General features: G+C 43.9%; 1 protein-coding gene and 1 pseudogene across 7 annotated transcripts in view; one reads left to right on the top strand and one right to left on the bottom strand.

Annotated features, from left to right (window-relative positions):
* FRMD5 (FERM domain containing 5) overlaps positions 1-27914 on the bottom strand; it is a 263034-nt gene that overhangs the window by 143010 nt on the left and 92110 nt on the right. The window lies entirely within an intron of this gene.
* Positions 24499-26113, top strand: LOC311593592 (male-enhanced antigen 1-like; annotated as a pseudogene). The gene is made up of 3 exons: positions 24499-24758; positions 24857-24949; positions 25371-26113. The product of its transcript is annotated as a male-enhanced antigen 1-like (transcript).

The raw sequence follows: 27914 nt of genomic DNA, 5'->3' as shown, positions 1-27914 counted from the left end.
CACTAGTTTCAGCTTACAGTTCTGAATCACAATCTATCACCAGGGAAAGTCAGGACAGGAACTCACGCAGGGCAGGAACCTGGAGGCAGGAGCTGATGCAGCGGTCATGGAGGAGTGCTGCTTACTGGCTTGCTTCCCGGGGCTTGCTCTCTTATACAACTAAGGACAATGTGCCTGGGCTAGCACATGGGCTAGCACAGCCTACCATGAATCCCCACCTCACTCCACCCCACCCCCACCCAACATCAATCACCAATCAAGAAAATGCCCCATGGACTTGCCTAGGCAGTCTTAGGGAGACTGGTTTGTTTTGTTTTATTTTTTTTCCCTTTTTCTTTTTTTCCCCAATTGAGATTCTCTTTTCCCAAATGACTCTAGTTTGTGTCAAGGTGACAGAAGACTAGCAAGCACACACTGACTTGATGACGGTATCTATAAGCCCACAGAAGAAGAAAAAGAAGGCAAAGACCTGAACGTAAATAGAGTGAGCTGTCAGGCAGCAAGAGAGACTGGAGACAGAGGCAGATTGGAAACCATGACAAGGTAGGCAAGCCAGGTACAGGAGAAAGCCAGTGACACTGTACAGGAGAAAGCCAGTGACATTGTACAGGAGAAAGCCAGTGACACTGTACAGGAGAAAGCCAGTGACACTGTACAGGAGAAAAGAAACTTGTTCTACAGTCTAACAAAGAGTAATGCGCTTATACACAACTCTTCAAAGCAGGAGAGGGGAGATGGGAAGGGGTTGGGGGAGGGGAAAGCAGAAGGGAGGGTGACAGCCAATGCCTAAGGACACTAGATGGACATTCAGAAGCTGGCCAACTAAGCACTATTAAGAGCCCAGGGGAGAAGGAGCTGTGACAGTGCGAGACTCGACCTTAAATTAAGAAAAGACCAAATTAGGGTAAATGTTTTCATCCTAGCAAAAACCCTGTCTTTAATTACCTTTTAAACTTTAAATTAAAATGCATGGGGGCATAAACTATCAAAACCATAACTGTACACATTCGCATTAAAAATCCAAACCATAGTATCACAACTACATTTTACTTGACCAAGAGGATTCGCTTCCCAGTGATCTAGATCGCCAGAGACTTCATTCCATGGTGGGGACAAAAGGATGACATAAGGTAGAAATGACAAATCTGCGAGGACAGGGGGACAAAAGCAGAAGTCCTTCAGTGGCATGAAAGAGTGAAGAAAAGGAGAAGAGGAGGAGGAGGAGGAGGAAGAAGAGGAACAACAAGATCACCATGCCTAGCAAATAAACTTTTCTTCAGATCTGAATCTGAGGAGACTTCATCGCTAAGGAGGCTGCGCTGAGAGAGAAACTGAAATAGACCCCACGAGTGAAGAGAATTTCACACTCTAAAAACACAGCACTGCAACAGAGGCAGGTTACCCCCAAGGGCGGAGACCCGACAGCCATGTCAGTTGAGTTTCTCCTGTGGAATGGGCCCAAAATACAACAAGAAAGTGGTTGGCTACCTTCCCAACAGTGGACAGACTCGTCTTGCCTGGCAGGCTACTCCCATTCCCCCCAATGGTGGACAGATGCATCTCGCCTGGCAGGCTACCCGCCCCACCCCAACAGTGGACAGACTCGTCTTGCCTGGCAGGTTGGTATTGTAGTTCACAGGGTTCAAGCTGGATAGGACTGTGATCTGTGATGGCTTTTACGCCCATGAAGTGTTCACAGCACCTTTGGTCGCCATGAGTGCTGCCCTCCAGACCGGGAGCTCACAGCCCAATGGCAGCTTCATTTCTCTATATTGCATCCAAACTGCACAGTCTTCGGCAGAACTAGCATGTAGTTCTGGGGTGGGGATGGGGCGCAACCAAAACAAATGACGTGAGAGCTTATGTTGTTTTTACTGGGGGAGGCTTCCGTCATTGTTGCTGTATTGCTAAACGGGCATGATGTCAAACTGCCCTCTGAGATATTTACACCAGTATGGCCAGCACCTCGGTCGGAGAAGCTGCTGTTTGAAGTGGGTGATGGTTAGTGAAGAGTCTCACAACTGGTCAGAGTGCTGGAAAGAGGTGACCGATGGGTGCTAAGCCCTAAGTGAAGACAACTACACCAGTCCTCCAAGGCTCAGGGGGCGTCACAGAAGAGCTGTCAGGAAAACCATAAGAACTGGAGGATGGGAGCGAATGCTGTGACATGCTGTCTCCTGGTTATGCCACAGCTGTTGCCCTGGGAGCTCCCAGCAGCAGGGCCTAGCTGCACAGGCCTGGGCTCATCGGCACGCCACCATTGATGGGGAAGATTCTCGTAAGACACCCCTCCTAGAAGCTATAGGTAGCTCAAGATTATGGGGGGCATATTCCACAGTAATGTAGCCACTGGTAAGCTACCCTAGTTCAAGTATATAACCGTCCCCAGAGGGACACAGCTGCCAGATGCCAAGTTATAGGGTCTGTGAGAAGTATAGGAGAAAGGGTTACACATACACACACAGCAAATAGAGCTTATGTAGTCCTATTATAAGACACCCAGACGCAATTTGCTGTTCACAACTATTGCTGTAGTGAACTTGTTGCTGATTTTATTGGTGCAGACACAGATTATTTTCTTGTTTGTAAGTGTTTTTTTTTTTTGGTCATTTTTCAAGAAACCCCTTGGGCACCAATCAATATGGTTAATATGTGCATGCCTAAAGAAAATCCAAAATTTTCTTTTTCCAGTAAGTTAACTAGAAACATGTAGACTACTCAAAACATTTGTTCACAATTTCCATATAGCATGGGGCCTGGAGATATCACTGTCCGCATTAAAGCCAGAAGATACACAGTTTCTGAAGAAGGAGGCTATCTACCTCAAAGGGCATTAGCCACACGTATAGATGGGATCCAAGCAAATAAGAAAATTGCCAGTGGGTGATGAAAGCCCTATGACAGCTGGAAGAGGAAATGAGTTAATGGGGCCAAGGATTCCTGTAGTATTGTGTTAGAGCCAAAGATAGCAGCATTTTACCTCCACAGTGAAGGATTAACTCAAAACTGTAAAGCAAGTTAAGAACGCACAGAAGGAGAATGCCATGCTATCAGTCTGGGCAGACAGGACTACATCGTGCGGAAAGCTTCAGGGCCCAGAATGGGGGCTCCAGTGTGCAGGACACACAGCTCATAACAGATTAAAGTCCAAAGTGGACAAGCAACTCAAACACCGCAACAGCAAGACACAACCTCATTTCAAAATGGATGAGGGACCTGACCTCAAGAAACATAAAACCACTTAAGAGATAGATGGGAAAATGTGGAACACCATATATTGTCAGAGAATGTAAATTAGCACACAACGAACTATTATTTCATACTGCTGCAGTGGCTCATATAAAAAAGATAAACATGTAAAAAAGACATATGACCACTCCAATTATCTTTGGCTTCCTGAGTGAGAGCTGCTTACTTATCTCTCTCAAATAGTTTCATTTCATTTAGGTTATCAAGACTTAGTGGCCGTCTACTATTAAGTCCCAAAATATAGAAAAGCCATTTCAGTCAGGAAATAAATAGCTGAATATTACATAATGTTAATTATTTAGAGACTAAGTTTTACTTTTGAAAAGTGAAAGGTTGGCTGGGGGCATAGCTCAGTGGTAAAGCACTTGCCTAGAATGCACAAGGTCCTGGTTTCTCTCCTCAGTACCCCAGTAATAAACTGAAATAAAAATTCAACTTGTTGGGGGGCTGGAGAGGTGGCTCAGAGGTTAAGAGCACTGGCTGTTCTTTCAAGGGTCCTGAGTTCAATTCCCAACAACCACATGGTGGCTCACAACGATCTATAATGTGATCTGGTGCCCTCTTTTGGCCTGCAGGTGTACATGCAGGCAGAGAACTGGGTACATAATAAATAAATAAATAAATAAATCGTTTAAAAAATTCAAAGATTTTGGTTAAAAGTGAAAAGGTGATAAATTACATCACTGATGTATGTACAGCTGCCCCTTGGGTCAGGGTCATTTTGTAGTTCTTCCTATGACTTTTTTGACTCTAAAAGTTATCTTAAGGGGAAGGGATGAGGCAGCAAATATGAGGAAAGTGCAGTGATATATATGTATGAAAATTCTGTAATGGAACTCATTAATTGTGACATTAAATAGTAAGAAAACACAGAAAAGTCATCAGATAATCCAAGAAGAACCAAATAAGTGGAGTGACAGATTAAGTCATTGGCATTTAATTTAGGAAGGATTTCAAATAGGCCAGGAAAAGGCTGGACTGCTCAGTAGCTGGGTGAGGCAGCAGGCTTCCTGCAAACATTCTCCTATTGGCTCACAGAGACACAACTCCCACAAGCTGGCCTTTAAAAAACCTGAGTACTGAACATATTTCTGATACTCTTCTAATTTGTTAATATATTGTGGACATCTCTCCCAGCTAGAATATATCTACCTAATCGAGCTTGATAGGAGCACCATGAGACCCACTGAACAGTTATACTACAATGTGTTTAAGATAATGGAAAAACGAAAATAGGGGCTGGCAGGATGGCTCAGCAGGTAAAGGTTGATCCTGGGGACCCACAAGTTGTCCTCCGACATCCACAATAGTATTATGGCACTAGCAAAAGCACACACATGATCAATTTTAAAAAACTGAAAAATAAAGTTTTCCTAGAAAGTCTTTAAATTTATATTTATTGTTCTCATCCAATAAATTTAATGGTGTTTCCATATAAAGAAAAGCTTAAAGGAAACAACAGTGGTTTCCTCACCTCCCTTTAGAGGGCCACAAAATTTGTAAGAATTAAATATGGAAGAAATCTTCCTGAAATAATATCAGAAAATACACAGTAGTCTTCCATTGCTTCTATTTCTGATCTAACTATCAGAGCATGAAATAACTACATTATCCATAGAACAAATCAGGGTTAGGTCCCAGAATTAAAAGATCAAGTAATGAAAATTATGTAATTCCTCACACACGGAGGCTCCAGGAATGGTTTTTGGATTCCCGCACCACGGTAATTAATGGATACCAACTGTGGGTTACAGCATTCTGGGCACATTACACAATAAAAACAGAGACAGGATGTCACTGCACACACACCATGTGCACAGCTTGGTTCCAGTCAGCACCACTGCTGTTATGAAGATGGTGGTGCAGTGGGTAGGAGCCAGGCCCTGGAGGCAGACAGCCTGGGGTCCAGCCTGGCTCAGCTACCCACGAATGTGTGTCTTGAGCAAGCCACTAAAGTTTTTATTTGTTTGGTTTTTTTTCTTTGATATGTCTTACAAAATTGCCACGGCAATTAAAAGAAATGATGAATATACAGTGTTTGGTACAGTGTCTACCCTTTCATTAGCATTAAAAAAAAATCACAGGGACTATTAATATTAGTTTTATTGAACAATTATTATTACAAATAAAGGGTTCCTATTAGGACTAGAGTTTTATATATGTACATATATAATGATATACATACAATAAAATATTCATATGATGTGTCAAATACCTATATATGCTGTAGAAATACATAAGAACATTGTGTCAGTTTTCAACAACTTAAATTTAGAAATCAGTTCAAATGACCCAAAAGGAAAGCTAAAATATTAAATATGACTTTTCTACTCAGATTGAAAAATTAATACAACAAAATTATTACTCAGTCCACAGCCCAAACAGGTAAATATTTAAACAATTTCCCTTATTTGAACACCCAGTAGAGATAAGAATACAAAGCATACAATGAGTAAAACCTCATAAGCAGCTTGAGTTAAGCCTTTTTAATATAAAAATTCATAATTGCATCTATCCTTAAGCCTACATGGATTTTGGTCATGATACTGATTTTAAAAGTGTTCTTTAGATTTATTTTTATTTTATATGATTTGCCTGCTTGCACGTGTGCACATCACTGCCTACTGCTGCCCAGGGAGGTCTGAAGAAGGCACTGGATTGCCTCAAGGTGGAGTTACTGATGGCTGTGAGCCACTGTGTGGGTGCTGTGAACCGAGCCCAGGTCCTCTGCAAGAGCAGCACGTGAGCTTAACTGCTAAGCCATCCCTCAGGTTACCAGGACAGATTTTCACAAGCCGGGTGGGGTCACTCACTAAGCGCAGCATAAAAAGCCACCAAGGAGGCCAGCACAACAGTGTCCATAGGCTGCAAGCCAACCTACATTTGTTAATATGCTTACACCGTAAAGGTCAACTGATGTGTGGTGCTTTCTGGCTTACAAATTCCTGCACCCGGGAGGCAAATAAAACGCCCTTCACTGCGATTCTGGGCCAGCCGGCAGAAGAGGTGACTCAGCCTGGCAGGTGAGGTGACTTTGCTTTTACTCCACCCCGGCTGCACTTTTAACCCTTAGCACCAACTCAGCAGTAGATCCGCTGTTTACTGACAGCTTTTCTTTTCTTTTTAATGTTATACAGAGTTTATCAAATGAGCATGGGGGAGAAGGAAAATGGGAAGAGGTATCCTAGAGAGAGACAGAGACAGAGACAGAGAGAGAGAGAGAAGAGAGGGCATAGAAAGAGGAAGTACAGTAGAGAGAGAAAGCGCTCACTGACAGCTTTTCAAAGACAATACTGACATTCCGGAAAAGGCTTTAAAGCTGCAATGTTCCTGCTCGCTTCACAGCTATGGCAGGCTTAGAAGAACCGTCACTGACTCACCTTCTGCAGCCTACCCCTGTTTTCTGCCTAATCTTTGCCAGGCTTCCCCCCCTCCCCCCAAGGATGTGGGTGCCTAGGTTCTTGTTTTCAATCCATATGAAACCAGTAATACTCTAGCCCCTGGTCTCGCGCTCCAAAATTAATTAATACCCAAGAGTTCTAAATCCCCCGGGGCATTTGCTGGAGAGGGTCCAGGAATGGGTCCACTTCTACTCTCTATATTAAAAAACCTATTTTGCACGGCTTACTGTAGGATAGAATAACACGAGCCACAATGAATAACGGGGTCACATTTAGATACTGGAGAGCGCCCTCTGGTGGAAGGGGAGAGGGTGTTTTATCCAGACTTTCCATCGCAAGACAGAAGGAAGTCAGGCATCATGGAGTAAGCTGGCTGTGTAGGAAGTCAGGGATTAAGCATTCAGAGTTGGGGGGGGGGGTAGGGGATATGTCATAAAAGGCCTTGGATATTAGAGCAGGACATCTTCTAGACAGCTAAATGAATCACCAGAAGTTTTTGTACAGGTGAGTTAGAAAGCAAGACTTCACCATGATGAAAAGTATGTAGCTGGTGTAAAGTGGGGAGCCTAGGGCTTGGGAGACCGTTGAGAGGGTTTAGATAACTCAGGCGGACTCTGACAGCTCCCGGAAGGTTGAGGGCAAAGAGAAGCCATCAAAGTATTTGCTAGCGCAGAGCAAAAATAGCGCTGGACAAAGCACCTCGCCCTTCAATGGGCAACAAAGACTTGAGATTATACCGAGGCCAGAGGGTAACAGCTGGGAAGAGTGGGGGATTCTGCAGGAGGGAGAGAATCAATTCTGGCATTAAAGTGCAAGAGGCAGGCGTAGGAAGGACCAGGTGAAAAAAGATCATCCGAGCAACACTGGTTTGTTTGTTCCGAGAAAAACCTTGCTGTGTATTTCAGGCTGGCCCCAAACTCCCAGTCCCTGGCGTCAGCCTCCCAAGTGCTAGCATCCCAGGCACATGCTGGGCTCCCTGCCCCACCCCCCCACTCCTCCCCAACCCCCGCCAGAGTATGGTAGAGGCAAGAAAGTAAGAATACCCAGAAACGTAGCAAGCTGAGACAAGTTAGGAATTTATAACAAAGAACCTTAACTCTCCTAGCAAAGAGGGCTCATTCGTTCATCTATTTAGGCTAAGGAAACCAGGGAAAGACTAGCTACTCCTCCCTGGGAAAAGCTGAGAAAAATGTACAGGGTCAGATTAAAAATGTGGCAAACATCTGTCTTCAAAAGACACTATCTCGCTGGTTGGGCTGCTACCAAAATACCAAAGGCTGGACAATTTATAACGGGGTAAATGTACTCGGCATTGGCAGGACATCAGCAGGACAGCTCCTCCCAGGTGGGTCTTTGCTCTCTGTGTGTTTACTCTCCAAAGTGCGCCTGAGTCTCTAGCGTAAGGGCAGAGCCCTCAATACCTAGTCACACCCCTAAGTTCCTACCTTCTGATATGGTACTGCTAAAAATTAAATTAACTATTAACTATATAAATAATTAAATTAACCACTAATTAAATAATTTCTAACATAGGAACCATGGAGAAACACCAACACTCACACCACAGAGACGCCATTAAGAAAGTAGAAAATACAGGACACAGCATATGCCTGAGGGCCGCCTAGCATCCAGAACATATAAAGAAATATGACAGACAGCTCAACAACAAAAAGACTATCTGACCTAAAAATAGTTAAGAGATTTAAGTAGCTATTTCTCCAGAGAAATCCAGCCAGTCAGGCGGTACCTATGACAGCCCTCAATATTACCAATCAGTAGCACTAGGAATCAAAACCAAAGAGATGTGCCATTTCACCAGGATGCTCAAAACAAAAATCCCAAGTCGCCACCATATAAAATACCAAGCACTGGGAGGGCGTGGAGTTTGGAACATTGCTGCTGGGGTATAAAATGTACAGTGGTATTAGCTTGCCAGTGCTCCGCACAGAGCTGCCAGCTCACTCAGCAACTAGTTTCCTTCCTAGACCACACCCAAAATGAAGGAAAGCACATGTAGCAAGAAACAAACAAACAAACAAACAACAACAACAAAAAAACCAAAGCAGAGCTAAACTATATCTAAGAGTTGGGGAGCCACTCAGTGGAAGAAAGAACAATTACGTAGCATGCTCACAGCCCTGGGTTTGACCCCACGCACCACAAAACCCCCAAAACGAAGAGCAAGGAACAGCCCTCCACACAGATGCGCATGGCATCATTTATTCACCGTCACAAAAAAAGTACAAATAATGACCATCAGCTGACAAACAGGGAGACAAAACACAGGTTACCTACAGAACGGAGCTCTGTTCAGCTACAAGATGATGAAGACGAATACCGTCTACACCACGGAAGAATCTGTAAGACATGCTACGTTAAAGAAGCCAAACACGAAAGAAGGGTCAGGCATGGCATGTTGATACTTGTACAGAATGCTCTGGAATATAGGCAGGTTCTTAAAGACAGGATGTACATTTATGGTTTCCAGGGGCTGGGAAGCCAGGAGAGTGGAGGAATGAGAAGTGAGTACTAATAGATAAAATATTTGCTTTGGGAGGGGAAGAAAATATTCTAAATACATATATTAATGATAACTAGATAACTTTGTGAATATATTAAAACACTGATATGTTTATATTACTGATTTTCACACATTAAACAGGTAAATTTTGTAATGTCTTTAAAAAGTTTTCAGGCATCAGTGAGTTTAGAGAACCTTCGTTTTGTTCTAGAACTATCCAGAACAGAAGCAAGACTTTCTCAAGCTACAAGAAGTCACATTAAAAGAAGCTGTAGGAATTACAACAAGCAGGAGGTGGGGCGGGGGAGGGGAAGGAGGCTCCAAACAAGCCGCTGACAATGAGCCCAGGTCTGTTCAAAACCCAACAATAAACACAAAAACAAGCTAATTAGAAAACGGATAAAGCTTATGGACAGCTACTTCACCAGCAAGGACACACAGTTGGCAGATAAAGGCGTGAGAGGATGGGCTACATCATTAACCATTAGGAAATGCAAGTTAGAGCCATGGGCTAGGGCTGGGGCTGTCACTCAGAGGGAGAATGCTGGCCTCACATGCACAAAACCCTACATTCAATCCTCAAAGGTACTTTTTACACACCTGTCAGATGACAAAAATAAAAACAGTGACAACATAAAATTCTGACAAAGATGCAAAAAACAAAACAAAACAAACAAACCACTGGCGTGTTCAAACTCCTGGTGGGAATGGACAAAGGTCCAGACACTCTGGGAGGTCATTTGTTTGTTTCTTATAAAACTAAACGTACAGCTACTACATAATCTAGCTGTGTCCATGAGACAGACGAAATCTTACGTTCAAAAAACTCCTTTATACAGATGCTCACAACAGCCTTAGACACAATAGCTGAAAAATAGAAACAACCCAGATACCCTTGAATGGGTGATTTTTTTTCCCCCCGAGACAGGGTTTCTCTGTGTAGCCTTGGCTGTCCTGGACTCACTATGTAGACCAGGCTGGCCTTGAACTCACAGTGATCCGCCTGCCTCTGCCTCCCAAATGCTGGGATTAAAGGCGTGTGCCACCACACCAGGTAAATAGGTGATATTTAAACCAATGGAAAACTGCTTGTCAATAAAGAGAAATGAGCTACTGAAACACTCAATGGCCTACATGAGCCTCAGAGGATGTTCCTGAGAAGGAAAAAAAGTTCCGGTGGCCCATATATGGAATGGCTCGTTTATATAACATGCTTTAAAAGAAAATGTCAGAGTTGAAAACAGATCAGTGATACCATGTATTGGGGCTGGGAGGGAGGGAGGGAGGGAGGGAGAATGGGGGGGGGGCAGATGTCTTCGAAAGGACAACAGGAAGACACTCATAGTGATGGAAAAGCCTTACATTTTGTATCTTGCTGAATCAGTGGCAGCATCTTGGTTTAAGATAATGCACTATGGATTTGTAAAATGTTCCCCTAGAGGAAACTGGGTGCACAGTGTGTAGGATCTTTCTGTATGATTTCTTATAACAGCTTACAAATCTACAAATAGCTAAAAAGAAATCTAAAGCGTAATTTATTTTATAAAAGGGCTTAAGTTGAATGTGTGGCAAAGGGAATCAAGGCCGTCACAATCGGATGGTTGTGGTTTTCGTAGTCGCTCTGCGTGCTGGGAACCAAACACAACCTCCGCAAGAGCAGGACAGGCTCCTAAACACTGTGCCTTCTCTCTAGAACTAAAAGTTTAAAAATGAAAACAAGATCATTTCCTGTTGCACATCTTTATAGCGAAAAACTTTTAAATTGTTTTATTAGCTTTTTTTAAAATTAGTTTCTTGTTTTATTAGTGCTATTATTTTTGGCCTAAATTGGGAGAATAAAAAAGCACCAACCAAATCCATTCCATGATGAACCAAGCACTTTCTGCCGAGCCACTCAGGTACAGGGAAATCAAAGTACAAAATGGCACCCACTCGCTCCACACCTCGGTCTCCTTCGCTTGCCCTCCTTCTGTGGTCACTGACACTAGGAGATAGGAGATAGGACCAAGGAGGCCCAGTGGGTGTGGCTCACATCACCTGCCTGTGGTGCAGCTCTGAAGTGCACTTCGTTCTCACAGATGTGTGACAACATTTATACTGCACACATCAAAAGGAATGGCAGCGGCTGCAGACAGACAAGGCAGTCTTCACATTAAAAAAAAATTACTACTGCTATTCCCTCTCAACAGAAAATCATTCAAAATGAGAAGTTAGGGGGAAAAAAATCCTAGCAGGCACCTGGGCCTCATGGGCCTTCTGTGCAGAAGCGATGCCCAAGGGAAGCCTTGGTTCTGAGGTCATGCTAGCCAAGGACTGACTCCCACTGCCATGGCAGAGCTTTTCACCTGCAGTTATAGCATGTGCATTAAGGTGCAGTATAAAATATTAAAAGTTTGGTTTATTCATAAATTATTGGCTTTTTAGTTGAGTAAAAATAATCTATTGACTATTCCTGTATAAAGAAGAGTCTTGTTAAAATGTGAAGTTGCTCTGACTTTCTCCACAGCACAGCGTAATTGGCAATGGCATTATAAACGTCCTTGTGGTGAGTTCTCTCCACAAAGATTTGAAGATGATCTAGCAACCGGGCTCCTGAGGCCTTGAAATCCAACTTTGCTATTAAAAGCTGTTTAACTGTAAATATGCATCTCACTGGAGAGGTCTCCTCTGCCCTACCTGGTTAGCAGTAAATGTATAGACAAATCAGCTGTATTAACTATGGCAGCAAAAATGGTTTTAGCTGTTCTGCACAATTATAAAGTTATAAGTCTTCAAACTGCCAGTAAGTGTTCACGGCCTTCCCTGTGACAGGCACAAGGCCACCACACAGGAACAGGTCTGAGCAAATCAAATTGTTGCAGATATAAAGCTCCTCAATGGTTAACCAGTCAGGCCAGTTAATTCAAGGAAATTCATGACTAAGTAGACTTGTTGGCTGACTCTCAGAAATAAATTCTAACTTAAGTGTTACGGAGAAAGAAAATGATAGCTTACCTCACAAAATATAAACTGTAACACAACAATGGAATACAAATGTTAAAACTACTTCATATAAATTCTCTTTTACACATGTACACACACACACACATATGTCAATGTTTGGACCTTCGTGCTATTTGCCACAATGATGTTTTATTGCTAATTAAGAGATTTTGAAACAGGACTAGACTATCTTTCCCTAACAAGATAAAAACAAATTAAAGATGATGATGGAAATTTGCTATTACACATATACATTATAGATTTTAAAAAATGAAACTCTGAATATCACAATTTACAAAAAAGCCGCTATGTGGCTTTATGCTGCATCATTGTCCGTATGAGGGCCGTGTTCTGGAGTCCATTAACTGGATTTTGGTTCTAGGTAGTAGAGACTGTCTCTTTCATAGATAAAATTTTCCCAATTTTTGCTATGAAAAAACTTAGTCTTCTCTAAAGTATACTTCATAAATTTTAAATAAAAGGCTCACCTTTCCAGTAAATCATAGTATGTATCTCCCCAATACACAATTTCCTTATATCTTCCTGCCCCAACATTTCTAATTATTTTCCATTCAAAGATATATGTGTAAAAGCAAACGCAAGCCGGGTATGGTATCTAGCAGGGCAGAAATAGGAAGCTCTTGAATTTGAGGCTAGGGTGGGCTACATAGTGAGAACTTGTCTTAAAAAAAAAAACCACCAACAAAAACACCTGAGAAATAGTATTGTCGCGAACACTGCACAGAGGGATCCGTGCATCAGTCTAAACTATCTGCTAAATGTACGCAGGGCCAACTCTTTTGGAGCAACCGTGTTCCACGATCACCTATTTTCTATGGTGATATAATACTCAGCAGTGGAGAACATCACAGATATGAGACTGAATCCACTTCAAATCCTTGTCTTGCTCTCACTGTACAGATCTATCCCTGCTTGTTGTTTGTTTGTTTGTTTGTTTTCTAAAGGTCTCACAAAGGCCAATCGCATAGCGGATACGTTTTGAGGACTGCCACTGGCTGGGTCTCCGAATGATGATACCCTTTGAAAACAAACCCTTTACTGGAAATGTCTTCCTAGAGACATTTATCCATTTGAAAATTTTTAAACCTGGTAAAAGTTTGCAGTTTACAACACTAAAGCAAGCCAGATCATGGGAAGCACACAGAGATACTCTAAATAATTACATGTGAGATAAAGAAAGTACTTTTTAGGATGGGGATCTACTTATAAAACCCTAATTCAAACACGATCTGTTCTTCAGAAGGAGCCAGCAATCCAATGCTTCATTGTAGAAGAGCCCCCAACTCTTTCCTCCACAGCGCATTCACTCGTGGCGAAAGGGAAAAGGGAGTCAACTGTTTTGGCTTTGCAGTTAAGCCGCCCCACTCTTAATTGTTAGCCTGTCTCTCTGCACAACGAACGGTTTATACAAGGTCTCAGTGTTCAGCATCTAAAGAGCCCCTCAAAAAGTAGTGGTAGGATATGGAAAGCATTAAATCTTTTTGCTACACAACCTAATAAACTATCTTTTTTTTTTTTGCGCTGGAATTACAATGCCAACCAATCATGATTTCCCTATATTGATCAGTAATCCAACTAGCTTTTATCAATAAAATTAGGAAACTAATGATCATTTAATCAATGCAGAACTGTAAATCTTCCAAAACACCAAAGGAAACAGAAAAATAAAAATAAAAAAGATCTTTGGTAGGGAAAAAAAAGGAAAGCATAGAGCTAAGACATTGTGCTCTCACCCCGGGGATACTGTGACTGTCTCTGCTCTTCAGAATACTTGAAGATGACAAGGACAGCAGTACTGAGAAGCCCATGGCCACAGCCTAGCAGGGGATGGTCTCATAGGTACCTTCCAGATGCTATCTGGGAGAGCTCTACTTCCTTGTTAACAGGGGAATTTTTTCACGTAAGAAATATTTAAAACTCCCTCATGAGGGTATGATGCCTTCAGCGGGCCCTTCGGGAGAATGGCAGCTTTGGAACCACCACTGGCAGGTCACAGGTCTCTATTTCAGACATCTAATATGTGATACTCTAAGGAAATGGAGTACCAGGGTTCTTTCGGCTGGAACCAGGGCTGGGGGCTTAGAGACGTTAAACTGCAACCAAAGAGCCTGTGCTTGGCCCAGGCCATCTTAGTACAGGTGGCTCCTGAAGAGACAAGGAGATTGTTTGGCTTGAATGGTATAAAATGAATATTTGCTTCTTCCTTCTATGGAGTAGTTTTCTTTTTTAAAAAAATGCAGGCAGGCTCTGGGAGTTTCTAGACATTGCTGGTCCGAGAAAGAGCTATCACAAGCAAGCCATCTTCTCCCTGTCTCACAGACAGTGCTAGACAGGAAACAAGCTTTTAGCCAAGTAGACCTCAAATGCAAATTCTAGAGTGGTGTCAATTTTAATGGAAAACAAACAAACGGTTGCCAGCAAGGAAACCCTGCGTTACTAAATGACCACAGTTCATTACGGCCACTAAAGGAGAATTCTTTTCTCAAGCCTCTATTTTTCCCCTAAAGCACGATGTGTTTCCCCTCTTAATTTAAGGAAGTGCTGCCTTAACCCCTTTTATGACATAATAAAAATCACTCAAAGACTCAGCAAATACAGAAGGCTACCTCCTTACTTTCAATAGTGCTTTTTTTTTTTACAAGCCAGCACATTAAAAGCACAAATGTGTACGTATCCAGAGAAGCCTCCAGACCTTCTCGTGCCCTCTGCCATGTTATTCACTCATTTTGGCTCATTTCTTTAGCAAGCTTCATATAGGAAGGTCTGGTCTGGTCCCTCTTCCCTCCCCTCACAAAGCATATCGAAATTCAACGCGGCTCTCTCCTGGTGTGGAAGCAGGAGCACGTGAGAACACAAGTCCTGACAGGCAGCGGGAAACACAAGGGGACAATGGAAAGCTCCATGCACAAGGGTGAGATTTCCTGGTCTGTGGGCCGAACACGATCCCTCTTTAAGGCTTCTCTCAGCTGAGACGGCCAGAAACGGACATCACAGAGGAGCCCACAGTTGTTGCCAGAAATCTTGATTCAGCCATCGCCTGATAGTTAACTTCGGGTCTTATTAGTTTGTAGAAAGATTCATTACAAAGAGATATGTATTTCTTTAGTATATTCTTAAATACATGGCAGAAATATTTGACTGCATTTGTGGTCAACAAGCCATTTTATTTGCTAGGCATAGTGGCATATGCCTTTAATCCCAGCGCTTGGGAGGCAGAGGCAGGCAGATCGCTGTGAGTGTGGAGCCTACCTGGTCTACAGAGCACGTTCCAGGCCAGCCAGGGCTACATAATGAGACCCTGTCTCAAACCAACCAAACAACAAGACCCCGAACAAACAAACCCAATTTCTTTTATTTGAGATGCCATCTTACTATATAAACAAAACCGGCCTCGAACCCCTGATCCTCATGCCTTTAGCACCCAAGTGCTAGGAATCCAAAATTTAAAAAGCTATAGGAAGAAACCATAAGAGGCCACTTCAGATTTCTGGGGTTGGTAAAGTTCAAAAAGGCAATAATGCTATACCAGGTATGGTTTTATATTGGGCTTCCTGACAGTATGTAAGAACTTTACAATGCTGACAACCTCTGACTTGGTAATTATATTTATCTACTCTATTTTAAAGAAATAATAAATATACTGATCCTTATAAATATAAATATTCACGTCAAAATAGAAAAGTGTGTGTGTGGGTGTGTGTGTGGGTGTGTGTGGTGTGTACAGATGTGCTTGCCTGTGCCCATGTGGAGCCCAGAGGATGACTTTGGGTATCTTCTTCTATTACTCTCCATTTTATTTTTTGTACCAGGTCTCTTCATTGAAACCAAGGCTCACTGCCAGTGAGCACTTCAGACTCACTGGTCTCCGCCTCCCAACGCTGGGTCACAGCTTGTGCCACCACACTCATCTTTTACACAGGCGCTGGGTCACAGCTTGTGCTACCACACTCATCTTTTACACAGGCGCTGGGTCACAGCTTGTGTTACCACACTCATCTTTTACACAGACGCTGGGGTCACAGCTTGTGTTACCACATTGATCTTTTACACAGGCGCTGGGGTCACAGCTTGTGCTACCACACTCATCTTTTACACAGGCGCTGGGTCACAGCTTGTGTTACCACACTCATCTTTTACACAGGCGCTGGGTCACAGCTTGTGCTACCACATTCATCTTTTACACAGGCGCTGGGGTCACAGCTTGTGCTACCACACTCATCTTTTACACAGGCGCTGGGGTCACAGCTTGTGCTACCACACTCATCTTTTACACGGGCGCTGGGTCACAGCTTGTGCTACCACACTCATCTTTTACACAGGCGCTGGGTCACAGCTTGTGTTACCACACTCATCTTTTACACAGGCGCTGGGTCACAGCTTGTGCTACCACATTCATCTTTTACACAGGCGCTGGGGTCACAGCTTGTGCTACCACACTCATCTTTTACACAGGCGCTGGGGTCACAGCTTGTGCTACCACACTCATCTTTTACACAGGCGCTGGGTCACAGCTTGTGTTACCACACTCATCTTTTACACAGGCGCTGGGTCACAGCTTGTGCTACCACATTCATCTTTTACACAGGCGCTGGGGTCACAGCTTGTGCTACCACACTCATCTTTTACACAGGCGCTGGGGTCACAGCTTGTGCTACCACACTCATCTTTTACACGGGCGCTGGGTCACAGCTTGTGCTACCACACTCATCTTTTACACAGGCGCTGGGTCACAGCTTGTGTTACCACACTCATCTTTTACACAGGCGCTGGGTCACAGCTTGTGCTACCACATTCATCTTTTACACAGGCGCTGGGGTCACAGCTTGTGCTACCACACTCATCTTTTACACAGGCGCTGGGGTCACAGCTTGTGCTACCACACTCATCTTTTACACAGGCGCTGGGTCACAGCTTGTGCTACCACACTCATCTTTTACACGGGCGCTGGGTCACAGCTTGTGTTACCACACTCATCTTTTACACGGGCGCTGGGGTCACAGCTTGTGTTACCACACTCATCTTTTACACGGGCGCTGGGGTCACAGCTTGTGTTACCACACTCATCTTTTATACGGGCGCTGGGGTCACAGCTTGTGTTACCACACTCATCTTTTACAAGGGCGCTGGGGTCACACCTTGTGCTACCACACTCATCTTTTACACGGGCGCTGGGTCACAGCTTGTGTTACCACACTCATCTTTTACACGGGGGCTGGGGTCACAGCTTGTGTTACCACACTCATCTTTTACACAGACGCTGGGGTCACAGCTTGTGCTACCACACTCATCTTTTACACGGGCGCTGGGGTCACAGCTTGTGTTACCACACTCATCTTTTACACGGGCGCTGGGGTCACAGCTTGTGTTACCACACTCATCTTTTATACGGGCGCTGGGGTCACAGCTTGTGTTACCACACTCATCTTTTACAAGGGCGCTGGGGTCACACCTTGTGCTACCACACTCATCTTTTACACGGGCGCTGGGTCACAGCTTGTGCTACCACACTCATCTTTTACACGGGCGCTGGGTCACAGCTTGTGTTACCACATTCATCTTTTACATAGGCGCTGGGTCACAGCTTGTGTTACCACACTCATCTTTTACACGGGCGCTGGGGTCACAGCTTGTGCTACCACACTCATCTTTTACACAGGCGCTGGGGTCGCAACTTCAGGTCCTCCTGCCTTTGCAGCCAGCGCTGTTCCCACCAAGCCGTCTTCCCTACCCTGAAAAATATGTATTTTTATCGGAAATAAAACCCCATGGCTAGCCGGGTGTAGTGGCGCTCGCCTTTAATCCCAGCACTCAGGAGGCAGAGGCAGGCGGATCGTTTTGAGTTTGAGGCCAGCCTGGTCTACAAAGCGAGTTCAGGACAGCCAAGGATACATAAAGAGACCCTGTCTCGAAAAACAAAACAAAACAAAAACACCCATGGCCTCACAATAGGGATTTTTTAAAAATAACTTGTGGTATGTTCATGAAAGGATGTTGACTCGTGTCATCACATAGCACAACGTCAGTGAGCACTTGCTGTGTGTGTTTAATGTCTACAACAATAGACAAGCTGCATGTGTGCTGCACTGAACACAGGAGCACTGCATGGAAGTTATTCTCTTAACTTACACCGCTTTCTTGGGAAGCTGGGTGCTCTGAAATGCTCACTTTTAAACTGCAGGAGTGGCAGAGCTGTTGCTTGATTACTGCCCTACTTCTGGATACTTGGTGTGCCCTCAGCCACTCTTGGCCACTAAGACACATCACGGCTCTCCAAGTTGCTTCCTGGAAATGAGTTTCTCACGCACCACGATCACATCCCATAGTCTTGTCTAGAAAGAGAAAAGTAGCAGATGAAGAGTCTGGGATCTCTCTGTGCTAGAACAAAGCATTCTTTGTGGCTCTGCTTGCAGCTGCAATTTTGGAAGCCTGCTGTTTTTCTAAGTCCATGACCAGGCAGATACTCACAACCTAAATTCATCAAGCAACCTTGGATCTCAAGTCTCCACGCACACAAAGCTCTATACGGTACTGGGTGCTATTCGACACTTAACACACTTTAGTGACATCAACCTCAGTTTACTTGGGTTTTGCTAAGACAGGGTGTTGGCCTCAGATCATAACAGCTCAGTGCTTGTTATGTCCGTAAAGCTTCTACAGAGGAGGAAGACATATCTTCACACTGACAAATCATTCTCAAACATTTGAAACACAGACTTTAATAGGACTGGCATGCATATTTTGAAGGAGGTATTCATGTCTTCAATTTTTTTTTGTTTTGTTTTTGTGTTTTGAATCAGGGTTTCTTTGTGTAGCCCTAGATCACTTACAGTGATCTGCCTGCCTCTGCTTCCCCGAGTGCTGGTATTAAAAGCGTGTGTCACTACACCCAGCATGTCTTCAAAATTGTACATACTGATTGTGTGTGTGTGTGTGTGTGTGTGTGTGTGTGTGTGTGTAATTATCTTTAAAAATACATTCATGTGGGCTAAGGAGATGGCTCAGCAAGTAAAAAAATGAGCCTGGTGACCCAAGTGCACTGCCTGGAACCCATGTAAAATGTTGGATATAAGGCTGGGCATTGGTGGCGCACGCCTTTAATCCCAGCACTCGGGAGGCGGAGGAAGGCGGATCGCTGTGAGTTCGAGGCCAGCCTGGCCTACAAAGTGAGTCCAGGACAGTCAGGGCTACACAGAGAAACCCTGTCTCAAAAAAAAAATGTTTCTTGTGCTGAGTTCATATATTTATAACATGGTAAATTAACAATTTCCTTGCTGCTACAAGAGCTAAAGTGGATAAAGACAAGAGGGGCTCACAACTGTTTGGGTTTAACAGAACTCGGCATCACAGACAAGCCACCTTACATATGTCAGGTAGGCAGCATCTGTTAGCGTGCTCACAATTTGGAACCTACTGAACACGAATAGGAGACAGTGGACTGGATGGCTCCCTTTTACAAGCCAGCAACACTGTACTGTGTACTGGTGACTAACTTTTGAAGGCAGGTTGACCAGATGTTCGCTCCCCTGCCAAACTCTGCATAATGAGATATGTGCTTGCTGAGGCTTAATCCAAAGGAGGACACTGTGACCTGAAAGGAAAAGAGAACCTCAGACCCAGCAGAAAGAGCAAATATGCTTAAAGTCCTCATTAACCTACATAAACATGACTCTGTTTACTGGAGCATATGCAAAGAGCTTGTATATACTACAAAATACATGGTTAAGTAAGTGATTGGAAGATTTAAAAACATACAGAAAAATACAGCATGCTTAAGTTCAAAAATAAATTTGATTAATTCCAATAAATGGATACATTGGTTTCTTAGGTTTAACTTTTCATCATGAAACAGTTACTGGGCTCAGAAAGGAGCCAGTCATTACAGTGCTTCTGAGCAAACATGAGGGCCTGAGTTCAGACCACATAAAAACTCCAGCCGAGCAGTGTGTGCTGATAATCTCAGCGCTGGAGAGGTAGTGCTGGGATTGCTGGCTATCCGACCTAACTGAAGCTGCCAGCCCTAGCCTCAGTGAGAGAGCCTGCCCCAGCAAATACAATAATTATTGTTTAGAAGGTTAAATAGAAATGTTGCTGTTTAAAAAGTTGTTAAACTTATTTAGGAAATTCTGTGAAGAGTGATGGGGAAGACACCCATCATAGACATCTGGCTTCTGCATGGACCTACATACACACGCGCACATACATGAACATGTACACCAACATACACATGTGCACACACATGAGCATGTATACACAAAGAAAAGAAAGAAAAATCCTTAATTATTAAACATCTGCTGGGGAAGGTAACTGGCTGTGCTTCCTGAAGGTCATGGAAGTGAGAGCTTATCTAAACATTATCACGGTTTCTGTAAACATTCTTTTGTTGTTTATAGAGGTTGTTGTTGGGGTTGGAGAGGTGACTTGGTGGTTAAGGGCACTGGCTGCTCTCTCAAAAGACCTGGGTTTGATTCCCAGCACCCACATGGTGGCTCATAAACATCTGTTATTTCAGTGCCAGGGGGATCTAATGCCCTCTTCTGGCTCCTGTGGGCACTGTACCCACACACAAAATAATAAAAATAAAGTGAAATAACTGTTTAAAAGGTTAAATAAAAATGTTGCTGTTTAAAAAGTTGTTATACTTATTTAGAAAATTCTCTCTGGCTTTCCATACCCAAAATTTTAAACGCAGAATTCACATATATATTTCTTTGTCTTCTAAAATTGCCAGTGCTATACTTTAGGTAATTTCCCCTCTTTGTAATTATCTGTATGTATATGGAGTTGTGTACATGTAGGTACATGTAATAAATAGTTCCCATATACTTATAAAACACGTAAATTCTACATTTGTTTTCAAGGAGCACTCTGTGTATGTGTGTGTGTGGGTGTGAGAGAGAGAGAGAGAGAGAGAGGGAGAGAGAGAGAGAGAGAGAGAGAGACAGACAGACAGACAGACAGACAGAGACAGAGAGAGACAGAGAGCATGCTAGTTTTTAACTCTACCTTTGAAATAACCAGAGACAGAGGTATATATTTCTTTCTCTGTCAAAAGTGATGGGAGAGGTTTAGTATGTAGGTCACTATTCAGATCCACGATGCAAGAGAAATGATGGACAGGAGACAGCCCTCTGGGAATCTTTGTTGTAGAAGAATCATTTGTATCATTGCCTGCTATGGCTGTTGTTTATGTACTCGGCTCTCTTTCCATAGATTATAAACTCCTGAAGGGCAACAGGATGCTTCACACGCTATTTGCTCCATGCAACACCAACAAAGAACCTTTAAAAAAAAAAACTGTGTTCCAAGCAATCGAATATAAGTTCCAGACAGAGAACTCTCAAGTCTCTCCCGGCTGGCCCGCCTACATTTGAAATGTACACATTTTCTCCAAATCCCAGCTAGTCACTTTGGCTTCTTCCCTGATGGGAGGTCAGAGCACTGCATCTGCCTGTACTTCCGTCTCCATTTTATTACGCGGACCCTGTCTGCCCTCCACCTAAGCAAAGGAAAGGTCTTTCTTCTTTGCTCATGTGCTGCAGCATCCATACACCCTGGCTCCCTGAGCTCCCTGGGCAGAGTTTAACAAAGCAAGCTGCCGGTCTCGGTCCAGGCGGCATTCCTGGGGTGGGGGGGCCTTCAGCGAGGGTTTGAGAACCCTTCAGCGAGGCCGGCTTTACTATGGCCGCTTTGCCTTGTTTCTACAATATTTCATTACACTCCATAGCCCTTCCCTTGATGGCCTGGTTAATTAAGTTTACATAATTTCCTACTGATTAGTTTTAAACAGCCTGCTCTGGATTTTCTCTCTTTTAATTCTGTGTCTTTCATGACTGCTTAGACCCCTCAACCATGAATTTGGGAAACTTTATGTGTTACTACAGAGCTCACTGTTGTCCATACATAACATCAACCACTCCCCCCACAAAAAACTGATTCTTTGTTGTTGCTGTTGTTGTTGTTTGGGGGTTTTGTTGTTGTTGTTGTTTTGTTTTGTTTTTTGTTTTGTTTTTTGTTTTCCGAGACAGGGTTTCTCCGAGTAACCTTGGCTGTCCTGGGCTCACTTTTGTGGACCAGGCTGGCCTCAAACTCACAGCCTCCCAAGTGCTGGAATTAAAGGTGTGCGCCAATTTTGCCAATATTGTGGTTCTTGACACAATCTGGGATTATCTTATCCTAGAAAACCCAGGGATCATGATGTGAAGTCCAGAAGAGGTAGGCAATGCCACCTTCCTTTGTGCACTAAAATGAACTAAGATTTCATATTTACTGAGATGTCATGAGAGTCTGTGTGCTTAGAAATTCAGAGAATTAATAAAAATAATTATTAGCCTTGTATTTGAAAATCGTTTCTCAAGCTGACTGATATCCAAATGAAACACTAAACTACATTCCGTCCAAGTGCAAGGGCCATAAGTAGAAGGCAATTTTTAAAAATCCATTCATTTTGACCATTCAGTGGTGGACGTGAGCTGCCACATCACCAGTGAGGGTTTCTAATAATGGAAACAGTGAAAATGAACAGGTCAGCTGTGTTACAGTCGGGTCCGGCTGCTACCTCTAAACAGCTGTGAGACAATGCGGGAGGAGGGTGAACCCAAAATGCCAGCACCAATCTCCTATGGCCTTTTATGATCCAAGAAATGGCAATAGGCTTTGAAACTGTTTGGAAACCAGTTTTTCTCATGAGCTCTTTAAATTTTCCTGGTGCTTTGGGGAGACTGTAACAGTCTGCTCTCAAACACGGCCCTTCTTAAAGCTGTTCAATTCCACAGAGAGCCTTTTCCTCTCACGTGTGATAGACAGTAAGTCTGACTGGACTGACTGAGAAGCACCTAAGAGGTTAATAAGGCACACCTCCAACTGTCTGCCACCGTGTTTTTTAGAGAGGAAACCAAGTAGTACTGCAGGCAGCACTGTTCCAATGTACCAAGAGGCCAAGAGGCCAAACAAAATAAAAGGAGAAAAGTGAAAGCTCACCAGTCCCGCTTCCTGCCTACACTGCTAGGCGCTGTTCTCTACCAGGCCAGACTGCTCCCCTATAATGAGCCTAGAAACAGAAGTCTTCTTTTGAAATTGTTTTCCTCGGCAATACACAGTCTAACAAACATATCATATTACCCCTGTGAAGCAGAGAAAGACCCTCTTCCTTCAGGCACTGCCAGAAAGAATAAGGCTCACACCGCACCAAATCCCCGTCGCCTACACTCTCCTCAGTAATAAAGAAAGGATAAGCCAGGGATGTCAAGTCAAAGGAATAGACTTTATAGGACGATTTTCCACACACACTGAACTACACTAGGCCAGATGTGTGACAAGTATTCCTCTCTCAGGAAGGACAAAGCATCGTATTGCTGGTGGCTTTATCTATAACGGCAACTGTGTGCTGCTCGGTAGAATTATTTTTCCATTGTTCTTTTATTTCTGGTGACGACTAGATTATTCATATGCCAAGAAACACTATGATAGAGCTCCTTAAAGAGTTTAAATCAGTTTCCATATATAATACAGAGTTTTCATAAAACCCAGACGTGTAACAAAAATCACTTCCCAAAAGCATAGCTGAAGGTCATATCATGAGGAGATGAGACTCGAGGCAAAGAAACACGCACATTTCAATTTGCAAGCTTACAAATAAGCGCCAGTACTTGGAGGAAGAGATTTATGGGAGTGGAAATGAAGGATAAGCCGAGGCACACTGGCTAATTGGGTAATTCACAGGGATAGCTTCCCCTCGGAACAAGCATAATTCCCATTATGATAAGCACTTTGCAGGTGTACTGAGGGAAGGAGAGATAAAGTTTGGCAATTAAGTTAGTATTTTCCCAAGTGGATTCTGACTCCAACGATGGCATCAAAGGAGCGTGATGCAATTATGAAACTAAATTTCTCCGGATTTTGTGGCTGAAGATACTGTGTGGAAGACTTATTGAAAAGACTCATACCTCAAAACAGGGTTCTCAAAAATGTTCTGTGTGTTACAAATGAGAGAATAAAATGCTCTTCTTTGATCTTTGGGACTCAGTGGACAGATATGAACAGCACAGGGTATTTTATATAATACTAAAGTGGTGAGAACAGGACTGGCAATCACATGAAATAGCCTGCCTTCCTCAGGAAGTGCCAGGGAAGATGCGGACGTCCAACCTTAGGAAGTAGAGGTGAATCCAGGGGTTCCCATCACAGATGCATCTGTTTTATTTATGCAAGAAAATCGATCTCGTGAAATCTTAAAATACTAAAAAAAAAAAAAAACCAAAAAACCAAACCAAACCAAAACAAAAAACAGGGGCTAGGTGCTGTGGGCTCTGAGAGGCCCCTGCCCGGATGGCCGCAGTAGTTCTAGGGGAAGACATCACGGACCCTTCCCCAAGCAGACTGAAGACTTAGGGCCACATCAGGGTCCTACAGAAGGAACTGGGGACTGGAGCATCGTAGAACCCGAGGAAGAGCAGGAGGAGACGGGAGTAGGCCCAGCAGGCTACTCACATCAGCCCCTTGACCAAGATCCTGAGCAGGAAGAGGTGGGAGGGGCCCCAGTGGGTGAGGGGGAAGGCGGAGCCGCTGGCATCCAGCTATGGATTCAGCTATGGTGGAGGGGCGCGTTCCTGAGCAGGTAGCAGTTAGATCGCATGGTTTTGCAACAGGTGAGGCTGGGCACAGATGACCTTCTCTGGTTCTGCAGGCCCTGGGCCTTCATTTGCCAGACGCACCATTGGAGAGTGAGGATGAAGATGAAGAGGAAGCTGCAGCCACAGCTCTAGCCCCATGGACCCAGGTGAAAATGGACCATTCTTTCATTTAGGAATAGTTAAGCCAATCAGAGTCGGGCATGGTGGCATGTCTGTAATGCCAGCACACAGGAGGCAGATCTGAGATCATAGAGGCCGGCCTGGCCTACAAAGTGAGTTCCAGGACAGCGAGGGTTGTTATGTAGAGAAACTCTGTCTCGAAAAAAACAACAAACAAACAAACAAAAACAACAACAACATGTTACAGAAGACAACCTTATCCCTAGAAAGAAGTCAGTTAGCAGGTTTTTTAGACTTCAGAATCTAGGTGAAATGCTGCTTAGCTAGATCTGGGAACGGGAAGGCCTGGCAATAACCAGGACCTGGTCGCTGCAGGAGTCAGGAGTCCTGGGCTGATTTCAGGAGTAGAGAGAGGAAATGGTCCCATCCTCTCTATTTCCTAACCAGCCTTCGGCTGTGCTCTCAGAACACATAGAGCTGATGGAGTCAGCTTGCCTGCACCAGGGGTTCCTGCCTGGGCTCGGGAGATATCAGATGCTCAGTGGGAAGCTGTGGTCCAGAAAGCCCTCCAAGCTTGGCAGGCACCCCCTGCCTGGAAGTGACTACACAGAGAGCTGCCTTATCCAGCTACATTCCAAGCCAGGAGCAGCATAGGACTAACACAACTCTGGTTCTCACATCTGTCTTCCTGTGTCCCTTCACATCAAGGCAAACCAGACCTCTCAGAGACCCGCTTTGTTCAGTTCTGTACATATGGGGACATTGGCCCAAGCCCAACCCACCTTACCATGGACCACTCTGTGGAGAATAAAGCACCCTATGTACACAGAAAAGAAAACAAACAAACAAACAAAAAACCAAGGGCTAGGAGTGTAGCTCAATGGTAGAGTCTGCCCAGTATGTGCAAGCCACTGGGTTCAATCCTGAGCACCTCACGTGCACACACAGTCACAGGAACGATCAAGATTAGATTTGGTTTTCTCGTCAGTCAAATAGTTAGCCATCACTGCAGTGTTTGGATGCTCTGTGACTAACCTTGAAGGGTGGAGCTGCCGACCGTCCAGATCACACCCAACAGGACCACCTGCCCAGGCTCAAGCCACCTCATCTGTTCCTAGGCAGCTGAGCCCAGCATCCACCGCCCGTTCCTTCACTTCACTGTCCGTGAATATCTCACTGCTTTGGATGCTGCTGGTGTTAGGAATTCTGAGCGCTTTGCTGGCTTTTTAATGCACTTGTTGTTTGTGTTAATCAAGACACTGAGATGAACCCAGACTCGGAATAAAACAGAAGCAGCACAATAAAGTACAGCGTCTCCTTGGAACAGGCCTGATTCCCATTATGATAAGCACTTGGCAGGAGTGTGGATGCTATTATTTATGGAGAATTTCAGGAACTCCCAACCCATCTGGGCCCCTTAAGTGTCCTGCGCTACCCAGCTTTCACTAATAATACAAAAGGAGTCTAGACACAATCTAGTCTTCGGCCTATTATTATTTTATCCAATAAGCTTTTTCTCTTTTCCCGTAGTTGTTAAAATGAGTAATTCATTTGTTTTGAAAGTATATGGAGTCTCCACATGCCTTTAATCCCAGCACTTGGGAGGCAGAGGTAGGAGGATCTCTGCGAGTTCAAGGCCAGCCTGGTCTACAAAGAGAGTCCAGATCATACCAAGGCTACACAGAGAAACCCTGTCTCAAAAAACCAAAAACCAAAACAAACAAACAAAAAGTATATACCTCTAATAGACTACTTGATTTGGATGACATGAATAATCTCTTGGATCTGAATGTCACCACCAATAGAATGTGTAAGACAGGCGAAGAGACACATGGCATCCCCTGATGCTCTAAAATCTTATTTCCAAATTTCAATAAAGCAGCATTATACAGATAACCGTATGTCAATGGCCTGTGTCTTTGCTTTGTCTAGACTTCAGTTTCTCACGGTTGAAGGAGAACTCAAAAAATCATCTAATACAACCCAGAGGAAGCACCGAGACCCATCTCTCTCCACTTCCTGACTGCAGACACAATGTGACCAGCTGTCCTGGGCTCCCGCCACCGTACTCTCTCTGCTGTGACAAACTGTGCCGTCAAACTGAGAACGAAACCCGAGCAATTCTAAGGCCATAACCAAAACGAGTGTGTGTGTGTGTGCTCCTATGAATAAACTCTGAGGAGCTCTGAAGACAACCACCACGCAGTGCATGCCTGAAGCATCACTACAGATCCCCTGGCTAGCAGGCTTCCTGCTGGTTTGGACGTTGTAATTGATGGAGAGGTTCGAGAATTCCCAAGGCAGCTCGATTCCTTCTCAGCCAACACCAACTGTCAGAAATTCTTCTGAAATGAACAGATATAAATCTGTCTCCTCCTATCTAGCTCCTCACCACTTCCTGACTCTTCTCTGTCGTGCAGCATAATACAGAGCTGGACCTTTCCCCATGACCACATGCTAGATGCTCTGAGTACTAAAAGGAGCCATCACACTCCAGGATGGTTTTGTCTTTCTATGTCAATTACTCTTTAGCCTTTCCCACACCTATGTACTAGAAATGGGTGAATTTTTGTATGTGCTATATTTCAAAGTGTGTTTTTTAAAATTTTATATGGAAACATAAGACATTTAAATTGCTATGTCCGTAGTGAAGAAATGGCAGCAACCCTAAAAATACTCCCTTGAGTCACAAAAACAGATGCTCTCCTTATGTTCATTTGCCAGACGGACTGGGGCTAAAGTCAGCGGTAGAGTGCTTGCCTAGAGAGCACGAGGCTCCGGGTTCAATCCTCAGTGTGGAGAAGTGGAAGGGATAAAAGCTTTCTTCTTTAAAAGGAACTGGACATTGTGGCCCACGCCTGTAATCCTGGCACTAGGAAGGTAGAGGCAAACGCATCCCAATTCAAGGCCATCCTAGGCTATATAGAGAGCTTAGGGCCAGCCTGGGAAACACAAGACTATGCCTCAAAAAAGCAAAATAGTAAGAACAAA

This window comes from Acomys minous (genome assembly GCF_964271855.1).
Source record: "Acomys minous genome assembly, chromosome: 3".
NCBI classification, from domain to species: Eukaryota; Metazoa; Chordata; class Mammalia; order Rodentia; family Muridae; genus Acomys; species Acomys minous.
This window is presented reverse-complemented; position numbering and strand designations above follow the sequence as displayed.